Source organism: Gambusia affinis, linkage group LG20 (assembly GCF_019740435.1).
Source record: "Gambusia affinis linkage group LG20, SWU_Gaff_1.0, whole genome shotgun sequence".
Taxonomy (NCBI): domain Eukaryota; kingdom Metazoa; phylum Chordata; class Actinopteri; order Cyprinodontiformes; family Poeciliidae; genus Gambusia; species Gambusia affinis.
The window spans coordinates 492,890-505,758 of NC_057887.1; the positions used below are offsets into that span (position 1 = coordinate 492,890).

The 12,869-nt window shown below is 38.1% G+C and overlaps 1 long non-coding RNA gene across 1 annotated transcript; it reads right to left on the bottom strand.

Annotated features, from left to right (window-relative positions):
• Window positions 1-7,070: 7,070 nt before the first annotated feature.
• LOC122822917 lies at window positions 7,071-8,784 on the bottom strand. The gene is made up of 3 exons (XR_006369243.1): window positions 8,629-8,784; window positions 8,350-8,494; window positions 7,071-8,236 (listed from the first exon to the last, which is right to left on the bottom strand). It is a non-coding gene; the product is annotated as an uncharacterized LOC122822917 (long non-coding RNA).
• Window positions 8,785-12,869: the final 4,085 nt, after the last annotated feature.

Consider the following 12,869-nt stretch of genomic DNA (forward strand, 5'->3'; position numbering starts at 1 on the left):
ATTACTCACATGATACCAAATTTATTATAAGTCGGAGAAAAAAGTTGGCAGCAAAACCTGCTGTATTGAAATCTATAATTGTTAATCTTACAAACAATTCAGTTGTTAGATGATTAAACCTTACTACTTTGATTCCATCTAAACTTAAAATTTGCACAAATTTAGCTAATTTAATTAATACACGGTCATGTTTTTTGCATGTAGACTTAGACTGACTTTTATTGTCATTTTGGATGCACAGAGGTGTATACAGAACCAAATTTCGTTGCATACGGCTCAGGACAATGTTTTAAGGTTCCAGTGTTATTTGGTTACTCCAGAATAAATAAATACAATATTAAATATAAATATTAAATATAAAGTGCAGGAATGACAGTAAAATAGAAGTTATTTAACTATGTACATGAAGTGGAGACCAGTTTTCCAGTGCAGTCCAGTTAAGAGTTCAGCAATCTGATGGCAAGTGGGAAAAAGCTGTTCCAGAACCTGGTGGACCTGAAGCTGTTCCAGAACCTGGTGGACCTGAAGCTGTTCCAGAACCTGGTGGACCTGAAGCTGTTCCAGAACCTCTTTCCAGAGGGAAGCAGGGAGAACAGTCCATGGTGGTGGTGTGAGGGGTCGCTGACGATGTTTCGGCTTCAGGACACGCAGCGCTGAGATGAAATGTCCTGAATGGAGGGAAGGGGGGCCCCGATGATCCTCTCTGCTGTCCGCACCACTCTCCTCACGTTCTTCCAGTGGGAGGCGCTGCAGCCTCCACACCACACAGAGAGGCAGCTGGTCAGAATGCTCTCTATGGTGCTTCTGTAGAACGTCTTGAGGATGGGCGGGGGCAGGTGAGCTCTTCTCATCCTCCGCAGGAAATACAAGCGTTTCTGTGCCCTCTTGACCAGAGTCGTGGTGTTCACAGTCCAGGGGAGGTCATTTGTGATGTGCACATGATATTGTAATAATCAAGATATTGACATACAAAAAAGATTTTATCAATTTATGACAAAAGCTACCTATTGAAAACATCCAAGGCTTAAGATATTTGGAGTGGACTCAAAAGCAAACATTTTAACTTGGGAAAGGAGGGAGAACAATAACCCATTAAATAAATGTATCTTTTGAAAATATAAAGTGTTCAGAAAAGCCACACCTACTCTGGTTTCTTGTTAGCTTTATCTAAAAACACAAAATTTCACAAAACAACGAGTTAAACTGGGATTTTTGAGACATCCTGGCTTAATGAAGTCCTAATTTGGTTTCACAAAACTGGTAACACACAAGTTCCCATGGAGATTTATCCTGTGCAGCTGGCCTTCTCCAGACCAGGCCAACAGCCAGACTTGGTTAATCACAGAGCTTTATCTGTTCAGTCAGCAGACACACCGATCAGGAACCGATGAGTTTTGTCCGTGTTTCCATTTTCTTATCTGTTTTGGTCTTTTTTAATCACCCTGCATTAAAATATCACTAATTCATTTTGATATTCAGACAAGTACTATTATTATTTTAACATTATAATATATAAAATCTATCCATCTTCTTCCGCTTATCCGGGTTCGGGTCACGGGGATAGCAGCTTCAGAAGGGAGGCCCAGACTTCCCTCTCCTCAGCCACTTCTTGCAGCTCCTCCGGAGGAATCCCAAGGCGTTCCCATAGTCCCTCCAGCATGTCCTGTGTCTTCCCCGGGGTCTCCTCCCAGTGGGACGTGCCCGGAACACCTCACCAGGGAGGCGTCCAGGAGGCATCCTGACCAGATGCCCGAGCCACCTCCTCTTGACGTGAAGGAGCAGCAGCTCTACTCTGAGTCCCTCATGGATGACTGAGCTTCTCACCCTATCTCTAAGGGAGAGCCCAGACACCCTACGGAGAAAACCCATTTCGACCGTTTGTATCCGCGATAATATACAAAATACCTTTGTTAAATACCGTTTTTACGGACTTTTGCTTGATTGTGTTTCTGAGGACTGCTGTTCTAGTTTGACAGAATGGCCTTTAACCAGTGACGTGCGGTCAGGGGAGGCAGGTGAGGCAGTGCCTCACCAGCCATCATGAAAAGAAAGAAAATATATAATCATAAAGTAATTTAAATTGTTATATTCGTCCGGTGGTTTGTACTAAAAAATATTTATTTTTCATGTAGCTTCACCAATTTCGATTTTTATTTGTTCAAAATCGCTGAATTTTCTTATTTTCCCATTCAAATGCTTGAAGCGATGCGGTGAGGCAGCGAGCTCTGCCTCACCTTGGATTGCGCAACCCCTGGCTCTGCGCTGGCTGCTAAGCGGAGAGAGCATGTTGCTTTACGGCGTCAATAAAATGGTTTAAACAAATTTAATATGTGAACTTATTTCCAATAATTTAGCTTATGTATATAATGTACAGTGCTGTTTGTCACCAACTGTGTTTGTGTAACGTGTTTCGTGTAATGAGCGATTATAAACGGCAGAGAACAGGTTCGAGGTGAGGCAGGCAGTTCTCTTGCCTCATGGCAGGGGGCGCTCAAGATCCCAGACGTTCGTCTTGTTCACTCCTCAACTGCCGAGTAAGTGACAGCGAGCTAGGCTAAACGATTCGGGAAGCAAGTCAAGTGCAGCGATAGATTATAATAGAGATAGTGATTTTTTTCCTCTCGCTTATCCCGACTTTCGACATGGATGACTACATTACAACACTAAAAAAGTTTTCTCAAGTGAACTTTCAATCGAAGCAGGAGATAATATGTGTGTTTTGTGAGCTACAGTTTGTATGTGTAAGGATGCAGAAGTGAAACATAACCTGTAAACTGCTGTCAATCTATGCATCTATTTGCAAATCTGATTCTGATGACGTCAGTGCCTCACCAGCTATGAACCTCACCGCACGTCACTGCCTTTAACAGACCATTGCAGTGTATCGTGCATTGCATTAACATGTTTTAGAGAGCTGTGTTCAGTTCTACCACATGTCTGATCCAATGATGGTGTGGCTCCATGTCGGCTCGTGCGATATCACCTCTCCAACAGATAAAGCCACTCTGTTCTCAGTTGTGGGCTGTTCATAATAAAAATGACATTTAAATTATTGGAAAACTTCAGGTACTATATTTATTTTGTTAAACCAAATACTGAATTTGGTCAAAGGTCAAATTCAGTTTGAATAGGTGGGTAAAGATGAGATTAAAAAACTAATTTCTTGACAGTGTCTGAAAAAACAGCTGAAAATACCCAGGAAGCAGCATCTAGGAATGAGAAAGACAAATTAAACCTTTGTGGGTTCACAAGTACAAAAAATCAGTCATTCATGAATTGGGAACCTGTATTAAATCAGGTGGAACTCGTGCCTTTGCAACCAAAGATGATGCCTGCTGAAACATTCCACAAGAGGGCAGCACACATAACCAAATCATTACCTTAATACTTTAGTAAACTTAATAAAACGCGTAATTTAAATTTAGAATCTCAAATCCTTTTTATATAATACTATCAGTCTTGGTGTTACTATGATTATATTCTTCAGAGTCTCCAGATTCTTCCAAAAACCTTACATGAAATAATATGTTTACCTATTTAAAATTCCAATAATTCAACACAATTTTTTAAATGCCACATGACACAGTTCTTTTAGCTTATTTTATTTAACTTATGTTGGTAAAAATAATGGGAAAGCTACAAAGTATGTAGTTTGATTGCAACTGCATACTTAATCAAATTAAAAAAATATTCAAATTTAAACATGTATTTTCTAAGCAGTAAGAATTTTTGTATTTTTTTTACTCAGTTACTCCACGGCTTTTACACCTTTGAAGTATTTTCTACAGCTTCATTTTATTGTGATACCAGAACAGTTTCACTTAAATTAAGCATTTAATTTCCTGATATATAATCAATGACATGAGGCAGTGACATTCAAACATCTTCTATCAGTGACAAGCAGGTCACACCTGAATCTGGTCTCCTCACCCTCCTAAAACAAGCGCAACCTCATTACCCCCTTAATCCCATTTGGGAACAAACCAAAGCAATAAATATTGGAATCTATAGTCATCACCACTGCTTAAGGGGGAGCAGAGAGGGCTATGATAGGAGCAGGGCTATTCAGGAGGGTATTAAGGCTCTGCATGTTCCCCTCCCCTCAGAGAGGGGATGAGCAGTTAATATATGGTGATAGTGCAGATAGGTATGTACAAAATAATTAGCAAAGGATTGGATATAGATTTAAAATTTTGCATATTTAAATATGAATAATTGCAACACAAGAAAAACAATAATGGACCCAACATTATTTGCTGGATAAAGAAAAGATAACAAAAACAGACCAAGAGTACTGAGGTTTTCTGATATGCAGGCAGGTGCAAGTGGTAGGCCATTCTAGCAAGAACACAGGATCTGTAGGCTTCTGTGGTGCTCTGAAATAGGTCATGTTCACATCAGGGACGTCTGCATAATTTTTCTGACTTCTCTGCAGCTGAAATGGTTCAGGCCAGTGGCCCATGGCTGTATGTGGGGGATGGGAAAGAAGAGACCTCTGCATTAAGACTTATCAAAGTCAGAGATGCTGAGACACAAACATTGGAGTCAACTAGAGGCTTTAGCTAAAAAGGTACACTGCTGTGTTATTTATTTTATTTTTTTTACATTTTTCTTTCTGAATCTTACAAACAATTCAGGATAAATTTTTAAGTCTGCTTGCACCTTCAAGTGTCAGTTTAACCATCACCTGGCAGTTGATACATAAACCACAGACACCTTGGAGTGAATTGCTGTATCCAATCAGACATTGTTGGTTCACAAGTTTATTATTTTTATTGTAGGGGGGGTTCAGTCAAGCACAGCTCATTTTCAATATAAACACATTTTGTCATTTCCATGAAAAAACCTAATAAGGCCTTTGATCTGCACAGCAGTCAGTGTCAAACGTTTACAGCAGGGTGGCCCAGTCCAGTTCTCAGAGTTATCATCCTGTAACTTTACACAACTGGATCAAATGAATGGCTCATTAGCAAGGTTCTGCAGTGCTGAGTTATTGCTAGAGAGAAAAGTAAACTTTTATTTATAACTAAAATATAGGCAGGACTGCAAGCCTATATTTGTACTGCAATTGCATAAAACATGTTGAATCTAGTATTTTTTGCTAGGGGTGCAACAATTTATCAGCCAGCAATTTATTGGTGCCAATTTTCTTAATTTTAGGAGATCGACTTCACATGTAATTATCTGTCGATCACGATCTTGTCAACCTCAGCAAAGGTCTAAAAATCAACCACTGTCCTCTCTCTGGGAGGAAAGTCTGACCCACCAGGTCAGTCTGCATGTTTGCAGTTAACAATAGTCAGGGGCGCAAATACATATTTTCTGAGGTGTATGTCGTTGGGCCCCCCCAGGCCCAACGACATAAACTTGTACAACTCATTTTTAATTAAAGTATCTATGATAATAAATGTACATATATGTGAATTAATTGCTGCCTACAGGACAATTAAACAAGGATGAACCAAAAAAACAGAGCAATATTTCATCATTTAATATATAAGTGAGCCAAAGAGAGTCTGTGTCTAGAACCACTATGAGCTGCAGGTCTGAGGCATTTTGTTAGCATGTTTTCTATCATTCTTCTACCTTGATAGGAAACCTGATCCAAACTGGCAACCCACATTAATAAAATGGTGAAATAATATTGACCACAAAACACTATTTATGAAAGATGTCAACATTCTTCCTCCTATCCATCCATCCATTTTCTGAACACCTTTCGTCCCTAATGGGGTCAGGAGGGTTGCTGGTTCCTCTCCAGCTGCGTCCCGGGCAAGAGGCGGGGTCACCCTGGACAGGTCACCAGTCTGTTGCAAGGCAACACAAAGGCATACAAGACAAACAACCATTCACACACACACACACACACACTCACACCTAGGGAGAATTTAGAGAGACCAGTTAACCTGACAGTCATGTTTTTGGACTGTGGGAGGAAGCCAGAGAACCCGGAGAGAACCCACCATGCACAGGGAGAACATGCAAACTCCATGCAGAAAGACACCGGGCTGGGAATCGAACCCAGGACCTTCTTGCTGCAAGGCAGCAGCTCTACCAACTGCACCACTGTGCAGCACCTACACAATCCTAACAAACGTTTTAAATGTTGAAAAAATAAAGTTTCTCTTCACAATATTTACTTATTTACTATTAATCTATTTGTATGATTTGTTCTTTAAATTGCCATCCACACTGAAAAAAATAACCCTTTGTATGAACATAAAAAAATCCTGGAAAGGATTTCCACCTGATTACTTTGCTTTATTTTAGCACCATGTAATTGTGTTACTTTTATTTAATGCAAATGTGTTACATTAACTTAATATATTAAGGTTATTCCAATGTACAGCAATTGTGTTGGCTCAACTTAATAAATAAAATTGAGCCAACACATTTGCTTTAAATTGGAAAAACCATAATAAATTAAGGTTGATTCAACTCATTTACTTTAGTTGGACCCAATGTAATTTAATAGTCCAAAACATTGCAAATCAGTTGGGCTGGCTCTGAGTAATTGATTTTACTTGATTAAAATGAATGCTAATTTAATTGAAACCACCTTATTTTACAGTGGTACCTTCACACTACTTAATTGACCTTCCTGTTGTCCTAAAATAACATTTAGTGGATCTTTTAGTCAAACTCCCCAAACATCCACTAAATGTTAGTGGATCTTTGGGGAGTTTTAACACAGTGGCGGGTCATTTTGACCCAAGGACAACAGGACGGTTAAGTTGGTCCAACTCATGAAGATTAAGTTAGCTCAAGAAATATGCTTCATGCTGAAAGAAAGCTATTTAATCGTGTGGAAATCCTTTCCTTGATTTAATTACATTAATTCAAAGACATTTTTTTAAAGTTACATTGCATTAAGTGTTTTAAGACACTGGAAAGGGTAGAAAGAAGACTCAACAATTAGAAAATGTGCAGTGCAGGCACTTTACTACAAAAGGTATAATCTCTAGCCATATGTGTCAAGTTCTGCTAGATTTTATTTACTGTGCGATCCCCACTTGAAAGGGATAGGTCTCTATTGTGAAACATGACTGGATTTCACTCAAGGAGTCTTCATTTTAGTTAGTCCATCTTTATTTTTCAGAATTTTTTGTAGTCCAACCACTTAGGTGAAAAACCTCAAAACAAACAGAAACACATCAATTACAATCTGAAATCGACAAGATAAATACATTGTGAAATTAACAAGATAAATTGCCACCCCTTTCCACCATTTAAACCTAAAGTTTGATAAATAGCAAATGTTTTATAATAAAATTCAATATCAATAAATAAATTAGCATATTTAACAACATTTAATTTCATAGTCAAACATTTTAACCAACAGCTTTTTCTTTAAATCTTTTCTCACTTTCTACTTCAACCAATAAACACCAAGTGTATTGTCTTTTTTTTTCTTTTCTTTTCAATAATATTAAAACTCTCAAACAATCAAACCAAGTCCATGTGAATGAGCAACAGTATTTTGAGTTTACTGGCTGTCCTTCACAGTTTTTTAGAAACTTTTGCACAGTTTCACTTTACGTGTTAACAGGATTGTTTGCCTTCTTGCTGTGGCCCTTCAAACAGGAGTGACAGGTCAGTCACACCTTAAGTACCTACACTCTGATTGGTAGGAGATTGAATCCACCTGGTTCTCATCACTCCAGCAGAGAAGAAAGATGCAGCAGAGGGGCTTGGCAGAGGGGAGTGGCTAACTGGCAGTTTGTCAGAACAATATGACAACACATTTGAACATGCATTTAAGCTAGTTTAAATTACAAAAAGTTTTCATTTTACAGTAGTTTATGAAACTGCATACTTTGCAAAAGTTTACATGTAAACTTGCAACTTAATTTACCAAACTCACAAAAAAAAATTCTAATTACAAAAACATATATGTATATTTTAAAATCACTTGATTTTATTGTCAATTTAAATCTGAAACTGACTTCTGTGTAACAAGCAAATATTGCTGCTGCCAAACACTGTATTTTGTTTTGCTTCAAAGTATTGCAACCAGAGTGAAAAATACTCAGATCTAAAAACATAACTGATACATTTACAATCATGATAATATGACATTCAATACAATTAATTAAATAATCTTTACTAAAACAAAAGTACCCAAACGTCAAAGTTTCCAAACTGCCTTCATATCAGTTAAAGACATGAAAAGTAAAGATTTAGCAGACAGATACTCTCTCTGACCTTCCTTCATTGTTGCTGTCCTCCTGTCTGCCTATTAGAAATGGACAGAACAGATACACAGAGACAGGCAGAGAAGAAGACAGACAGTAAGAGAGATGCAGTAAGAGAACTGATTGTGTGTAATGTGTAAATGTGTAATTTTACCATCTTAAAAGTTCCACTGGTTCATGAACAAGAAGAATGGAGACATGCGGGTTCACTGCTGTGTTTTGCATTGGTTGTCTTGTTGGTTGATCTCCCTTTTCCGTTTGCAGCTTTTCTTCTTTCTGGGTTGAGGCCTATGAATCGCCTAGAAACAGATGGGAGACAGTTTAAAATCACCCTTTTGTTTTTAAGTACATATTACATTTTTAGATTAGATGTCTGAGAACTATTTCAGTAATGCCTTTACAAAACATACTTGGTAGTTCACATAGTTCTCACCTATGAAACAATACTCTAGGTGCCAAAAGGAGCTGCTGGACCCGCTTTTGCCCTTGATGCTGTTTCCTGAAAAATAACAATATTCAGTGACATTAGTTTTCATTTTAACACAGAGACACAGGTACACATTTCCATAGACAGATACATTCTGTTGTGTTATCGTGTTATCGTTTAAACCAAGGGTTTTCAAAGTATGAAAGGGTGAGCCCCCCTCCAAGGAGCACAATGCCTGCCGCCCCCCCCCCCCCGCCCCCTTTGAAAAAGTAACTTTAATCGGATTACTGATTACTCCTTGAAAAAGTAACTTAGTTATATTACTGACTACTTGACTTGCAAGTAACTAAGTTACACTAAAAGTAACTTTTTAGTTACTTTCAGCAGCTGCTAACAACAACGCTCTGCCTCCTGTGAAAATCACACTGATCTTTGCTAATACTTAATTATCAGCTATTTTATAATGGTAACATCAACAATGTGTCTCCACTGATAAGGTTGAACTGAAGAGGAGATTGTACAAAAAACGTGAGTAATTTGTGTGGTCCACTGTTGTCTGGAAAACTCTAAGTAGGATTTTAAAGCCCCCCCTCCCCCCAGCCTCCAGATTCTGCGTTACGGCCCTGCGTTTGGTGTCGCAGCGCACAGAGCTCCTCCTGCAGCTCCACAGCTCAGATGGCTGCACAGATTTGTGACACTTACAGTAATATTAATAATTATAGTGGCGTTAAGTTGCCATTATAATTATTGCCAACTACGGACACGTTTATTCGTGGCTGTTTTCACGTTTATTGCGCTGTTCATATTGGTCTCGATGTTTGCAGTTTTCTGGAGCGCAACGTGAAACTCGACGTCATTCAGAGGTAATATATTAACTTGACATTAACAAAGACACAGCGGGACGAATCATCCGGGAAATGATGAACAGGGAGAGACTGACTAAAACTAGCTTAATGACGGACAAATTCTGGGATTTATTATGAGTCTCTGCTTATTTCCGAGCCCAAATGAGCAACTTCACGTTCAAAAACGAGCCCAAAAAGGCGCAACCAGCAACTTGTTAAATTTTCAAGCGACTTTAAAAAAATGAAGCCCAAAGCCGCTTATAATAATCGGACTTGGCGACAGAAACTGAAAATAGTTCCAGTTTTTTCACCAACAAAATGCGCATCTCCCTCCATTGTTTACATTTCTGTTGCATAGAGACGTCGGTCACTCGACAAGACGAGTAGAGGAAATACGATTAAATAACAATAAAAGATAGTAACGCACAGTGATTTTGATAAGTAACTGTAGTCTGACTACTGGATTTGAAATAGCAACGCGTTAGATTACTCATTACAGAAAAAAGTGGTCCGACGTCAGTAACATACTGACATCACTGGCCAAAACATCCTCTAAGGTGGGAAACATTTCCACTGATACCCACTCCACACGCGCACCCCACAGTACCAACTTTTTCCTAAATCCACAGAGTTGATCGTGTGCGAAAAAGACGTTTCTCTCACATCAGTAGACAGCAAGCAGATAGCTTTTCCGGTTTACTTTTTCCCTCGCACCGCGCCCCCCCACCCCCCAGACTTCATAATCTGAACTCTTGGTTGAACCCAGTATTTATTTACACTTTGGTGTTTTTATTCAAGTACATTTTTGTTAATGGAGACTGAGAATCCATTTTATTTTTGTTTTTGGTTGTTTTGTTTATTTTATGAGTTCCAGTGTTAAATGTTCTTTTGAAAATAAAGTGTATCTATCTTTGGCAGGAAATCACATGTGTAACAGAGAGAAAAGTGTGTATGTAAATTTTGACCAAAATAATAATAATAATAATAATAATAATAATAATAATAATAATAATAATAATAATAATAATAATAATAATAATAATAATAATAATAGAGCTTTGAAACTGACGTCACTCCGTGTGACGTTTACGTCTTGCTCAGGCGTTCGGCGCCATCTTTTGAGGCCACAGACCTAAACAAACTTTATTCCGGCATTTTCATTGTGTTACCGACCGCATCGAAGTTGGTTTCAAGTTGGATATTGGATTTTCGCGCTTCGTGGAGTAGCTCAAGGTTGATCCGATTTATGAACCCTAATTCCGGCCAGCTGTTCTCTTGCGCTCCCTCCTCAAGCGCTCGGAGGTTCGGTGACCGTCAATTTCCGAACCAAACACTCCTGTAAATAAATGGCTTGCCTTGTGACCAACTGATACAAAAAGTGATAATTCATCACGATGCACACTATCCTCCATAAAAAATTTAATTCATATTCAATATTTTAAATAATTTTAATATTAAATGGTGTGCCCCATTAACTCAAAATCAGTGTGAAATTGTTCTACTAGTCTGTAGATGAAGCACACTCATCTTTATTACATTTTGACCCCCTTTTTTATTTTTTAACTAATTTTATATTTAATAAATATATTTTTAAAATGTTCCAAAATGTATTACCTCAGATGATTATCACATTCATTACCTGTAATGTTCAATTACATAAAATTCTAGGACAGGATCTATTTTATTACATGTTCACTTCTTACCTGAAATGTGTTAAATACAACAAATATTAGTGTGATCTATTTCATAATATTTACCTTTAATGTTTACTCTGAACTGTTTAATTACACATTAAATGTTTAAAGATGGGCTCTTTCATCTGGTTTGCCTGTTAAATTAAATGTTTACTGCAAAATGTGTGATTATATAATTGTTTACTTTAATCAAATAAAATGTTCATTTAAAATATAATCTTCCATTACATGCATGTTTATTACCTGAAATATTTTAAATACTTGATAATTTTTACTTGAAATGCGAGTCACCTGTTTACATGCAACTTGAAGTGCTTGAATCAAACGTGTAGGAGCCATTTATCCTTTTCTGTGTTTATCGCCACCAGGGGGCGTATTTCATTTTGAGTTCTGTGTGTCTAATGGGGGATGGGTTATTTAAGGTCAACCATGATTGTGTTCAGGTGTTGTTGATAAGAAGGGGCAACAGTTTTCTACTGTGTTTTGGTTGAGGTTCGATGTCAGAATGTAGGTGAATTGCAATGGAAATTCATTGCAACGATGGACATTATGCAAACAATAAACAACTTTATTATAAATCAAACAAAGGCTCAGCATCCGGATTATTAATTGAGCACACGTAAGACCAACGCCTTCAACAGTCAACAACCAGTAGCCTAAAAAACCAGTCAAACAAGTCAAATCTCCCGCTTCACAGATCAGTAAGTGTATGTCTTCCTCTCCGGTTGCACCGCCGCACACGCCCCTTTTTATTCACTAATTTCAATCACACCTAAAACCAGCATGATACTGCCCAAAATCCGTTTTAAATAGTGGAGATCTGGAATAATTTTAACAATGAAATAACATCAACTGTTCCACAAAACAGTTTGATACATTTACTCTGAAATATATTTATTCAGAAAAAAAATAAATAAAGAAAGAAAACATAGTGGTTATGTTACAGACAATCAGATCTACAGCCAGCCGCAGATCGATGGCTTTATGACTTTCACCGATCTGATGCAAGTATTTAAAAGGGAAAATATGTTTTCCCTTTTAAATATATTGTAACGATTCTGTGTTTTAGTTCTGCTGGGTTCCATATAGTTGTTTGTGTTTGTTGTAAGTTGCATTGTGACCCGTTTTGTTATATGTAGTGTTAAGCCTTCCCCTGTCTGACTCTGCTGGCTCCCAGAGTGATTGGTTTGTCATGTGGGCGGGGGATCGGGGGAGCGGGAGTTCCAGGACCGGAAGTGGAGAGAGTTCAGAGGTGAGTTAGCAGAGAAGCTATCGGGGAGCGTGCTAGTTCTGTTAGAGGCGTGAGCTGCAGCCTCCGAAATAGCAGCTCATACTCTATTCTAATAAACCCTGTTTGGCGGGACTACATCTGCGGTGTTGGCATTATTACAATATTCATATAGGCTATAAACATTTGTCACTTTATACTATAGTTTCTGTCCTCCACTGAACTAAAAGTTACACAGTTTAACACAGCAGACATCTTATTTAGAAGGTGACATATACAGCTAACCTTAATTTCATTGTAAAACATTCAAACAGAAGAACAATAAAATAAACGCACCAAACACTTACGGGACAATTCCAGCAATCAACAGCTGTTACATCTTTCATTTATCTGTGTGATCTTACATTGCTTATCCCCGTAAGCTAACAAACATGCTAACAACTGTTCGGCTTTAGACACTAAACTAAACTATCTCATTTG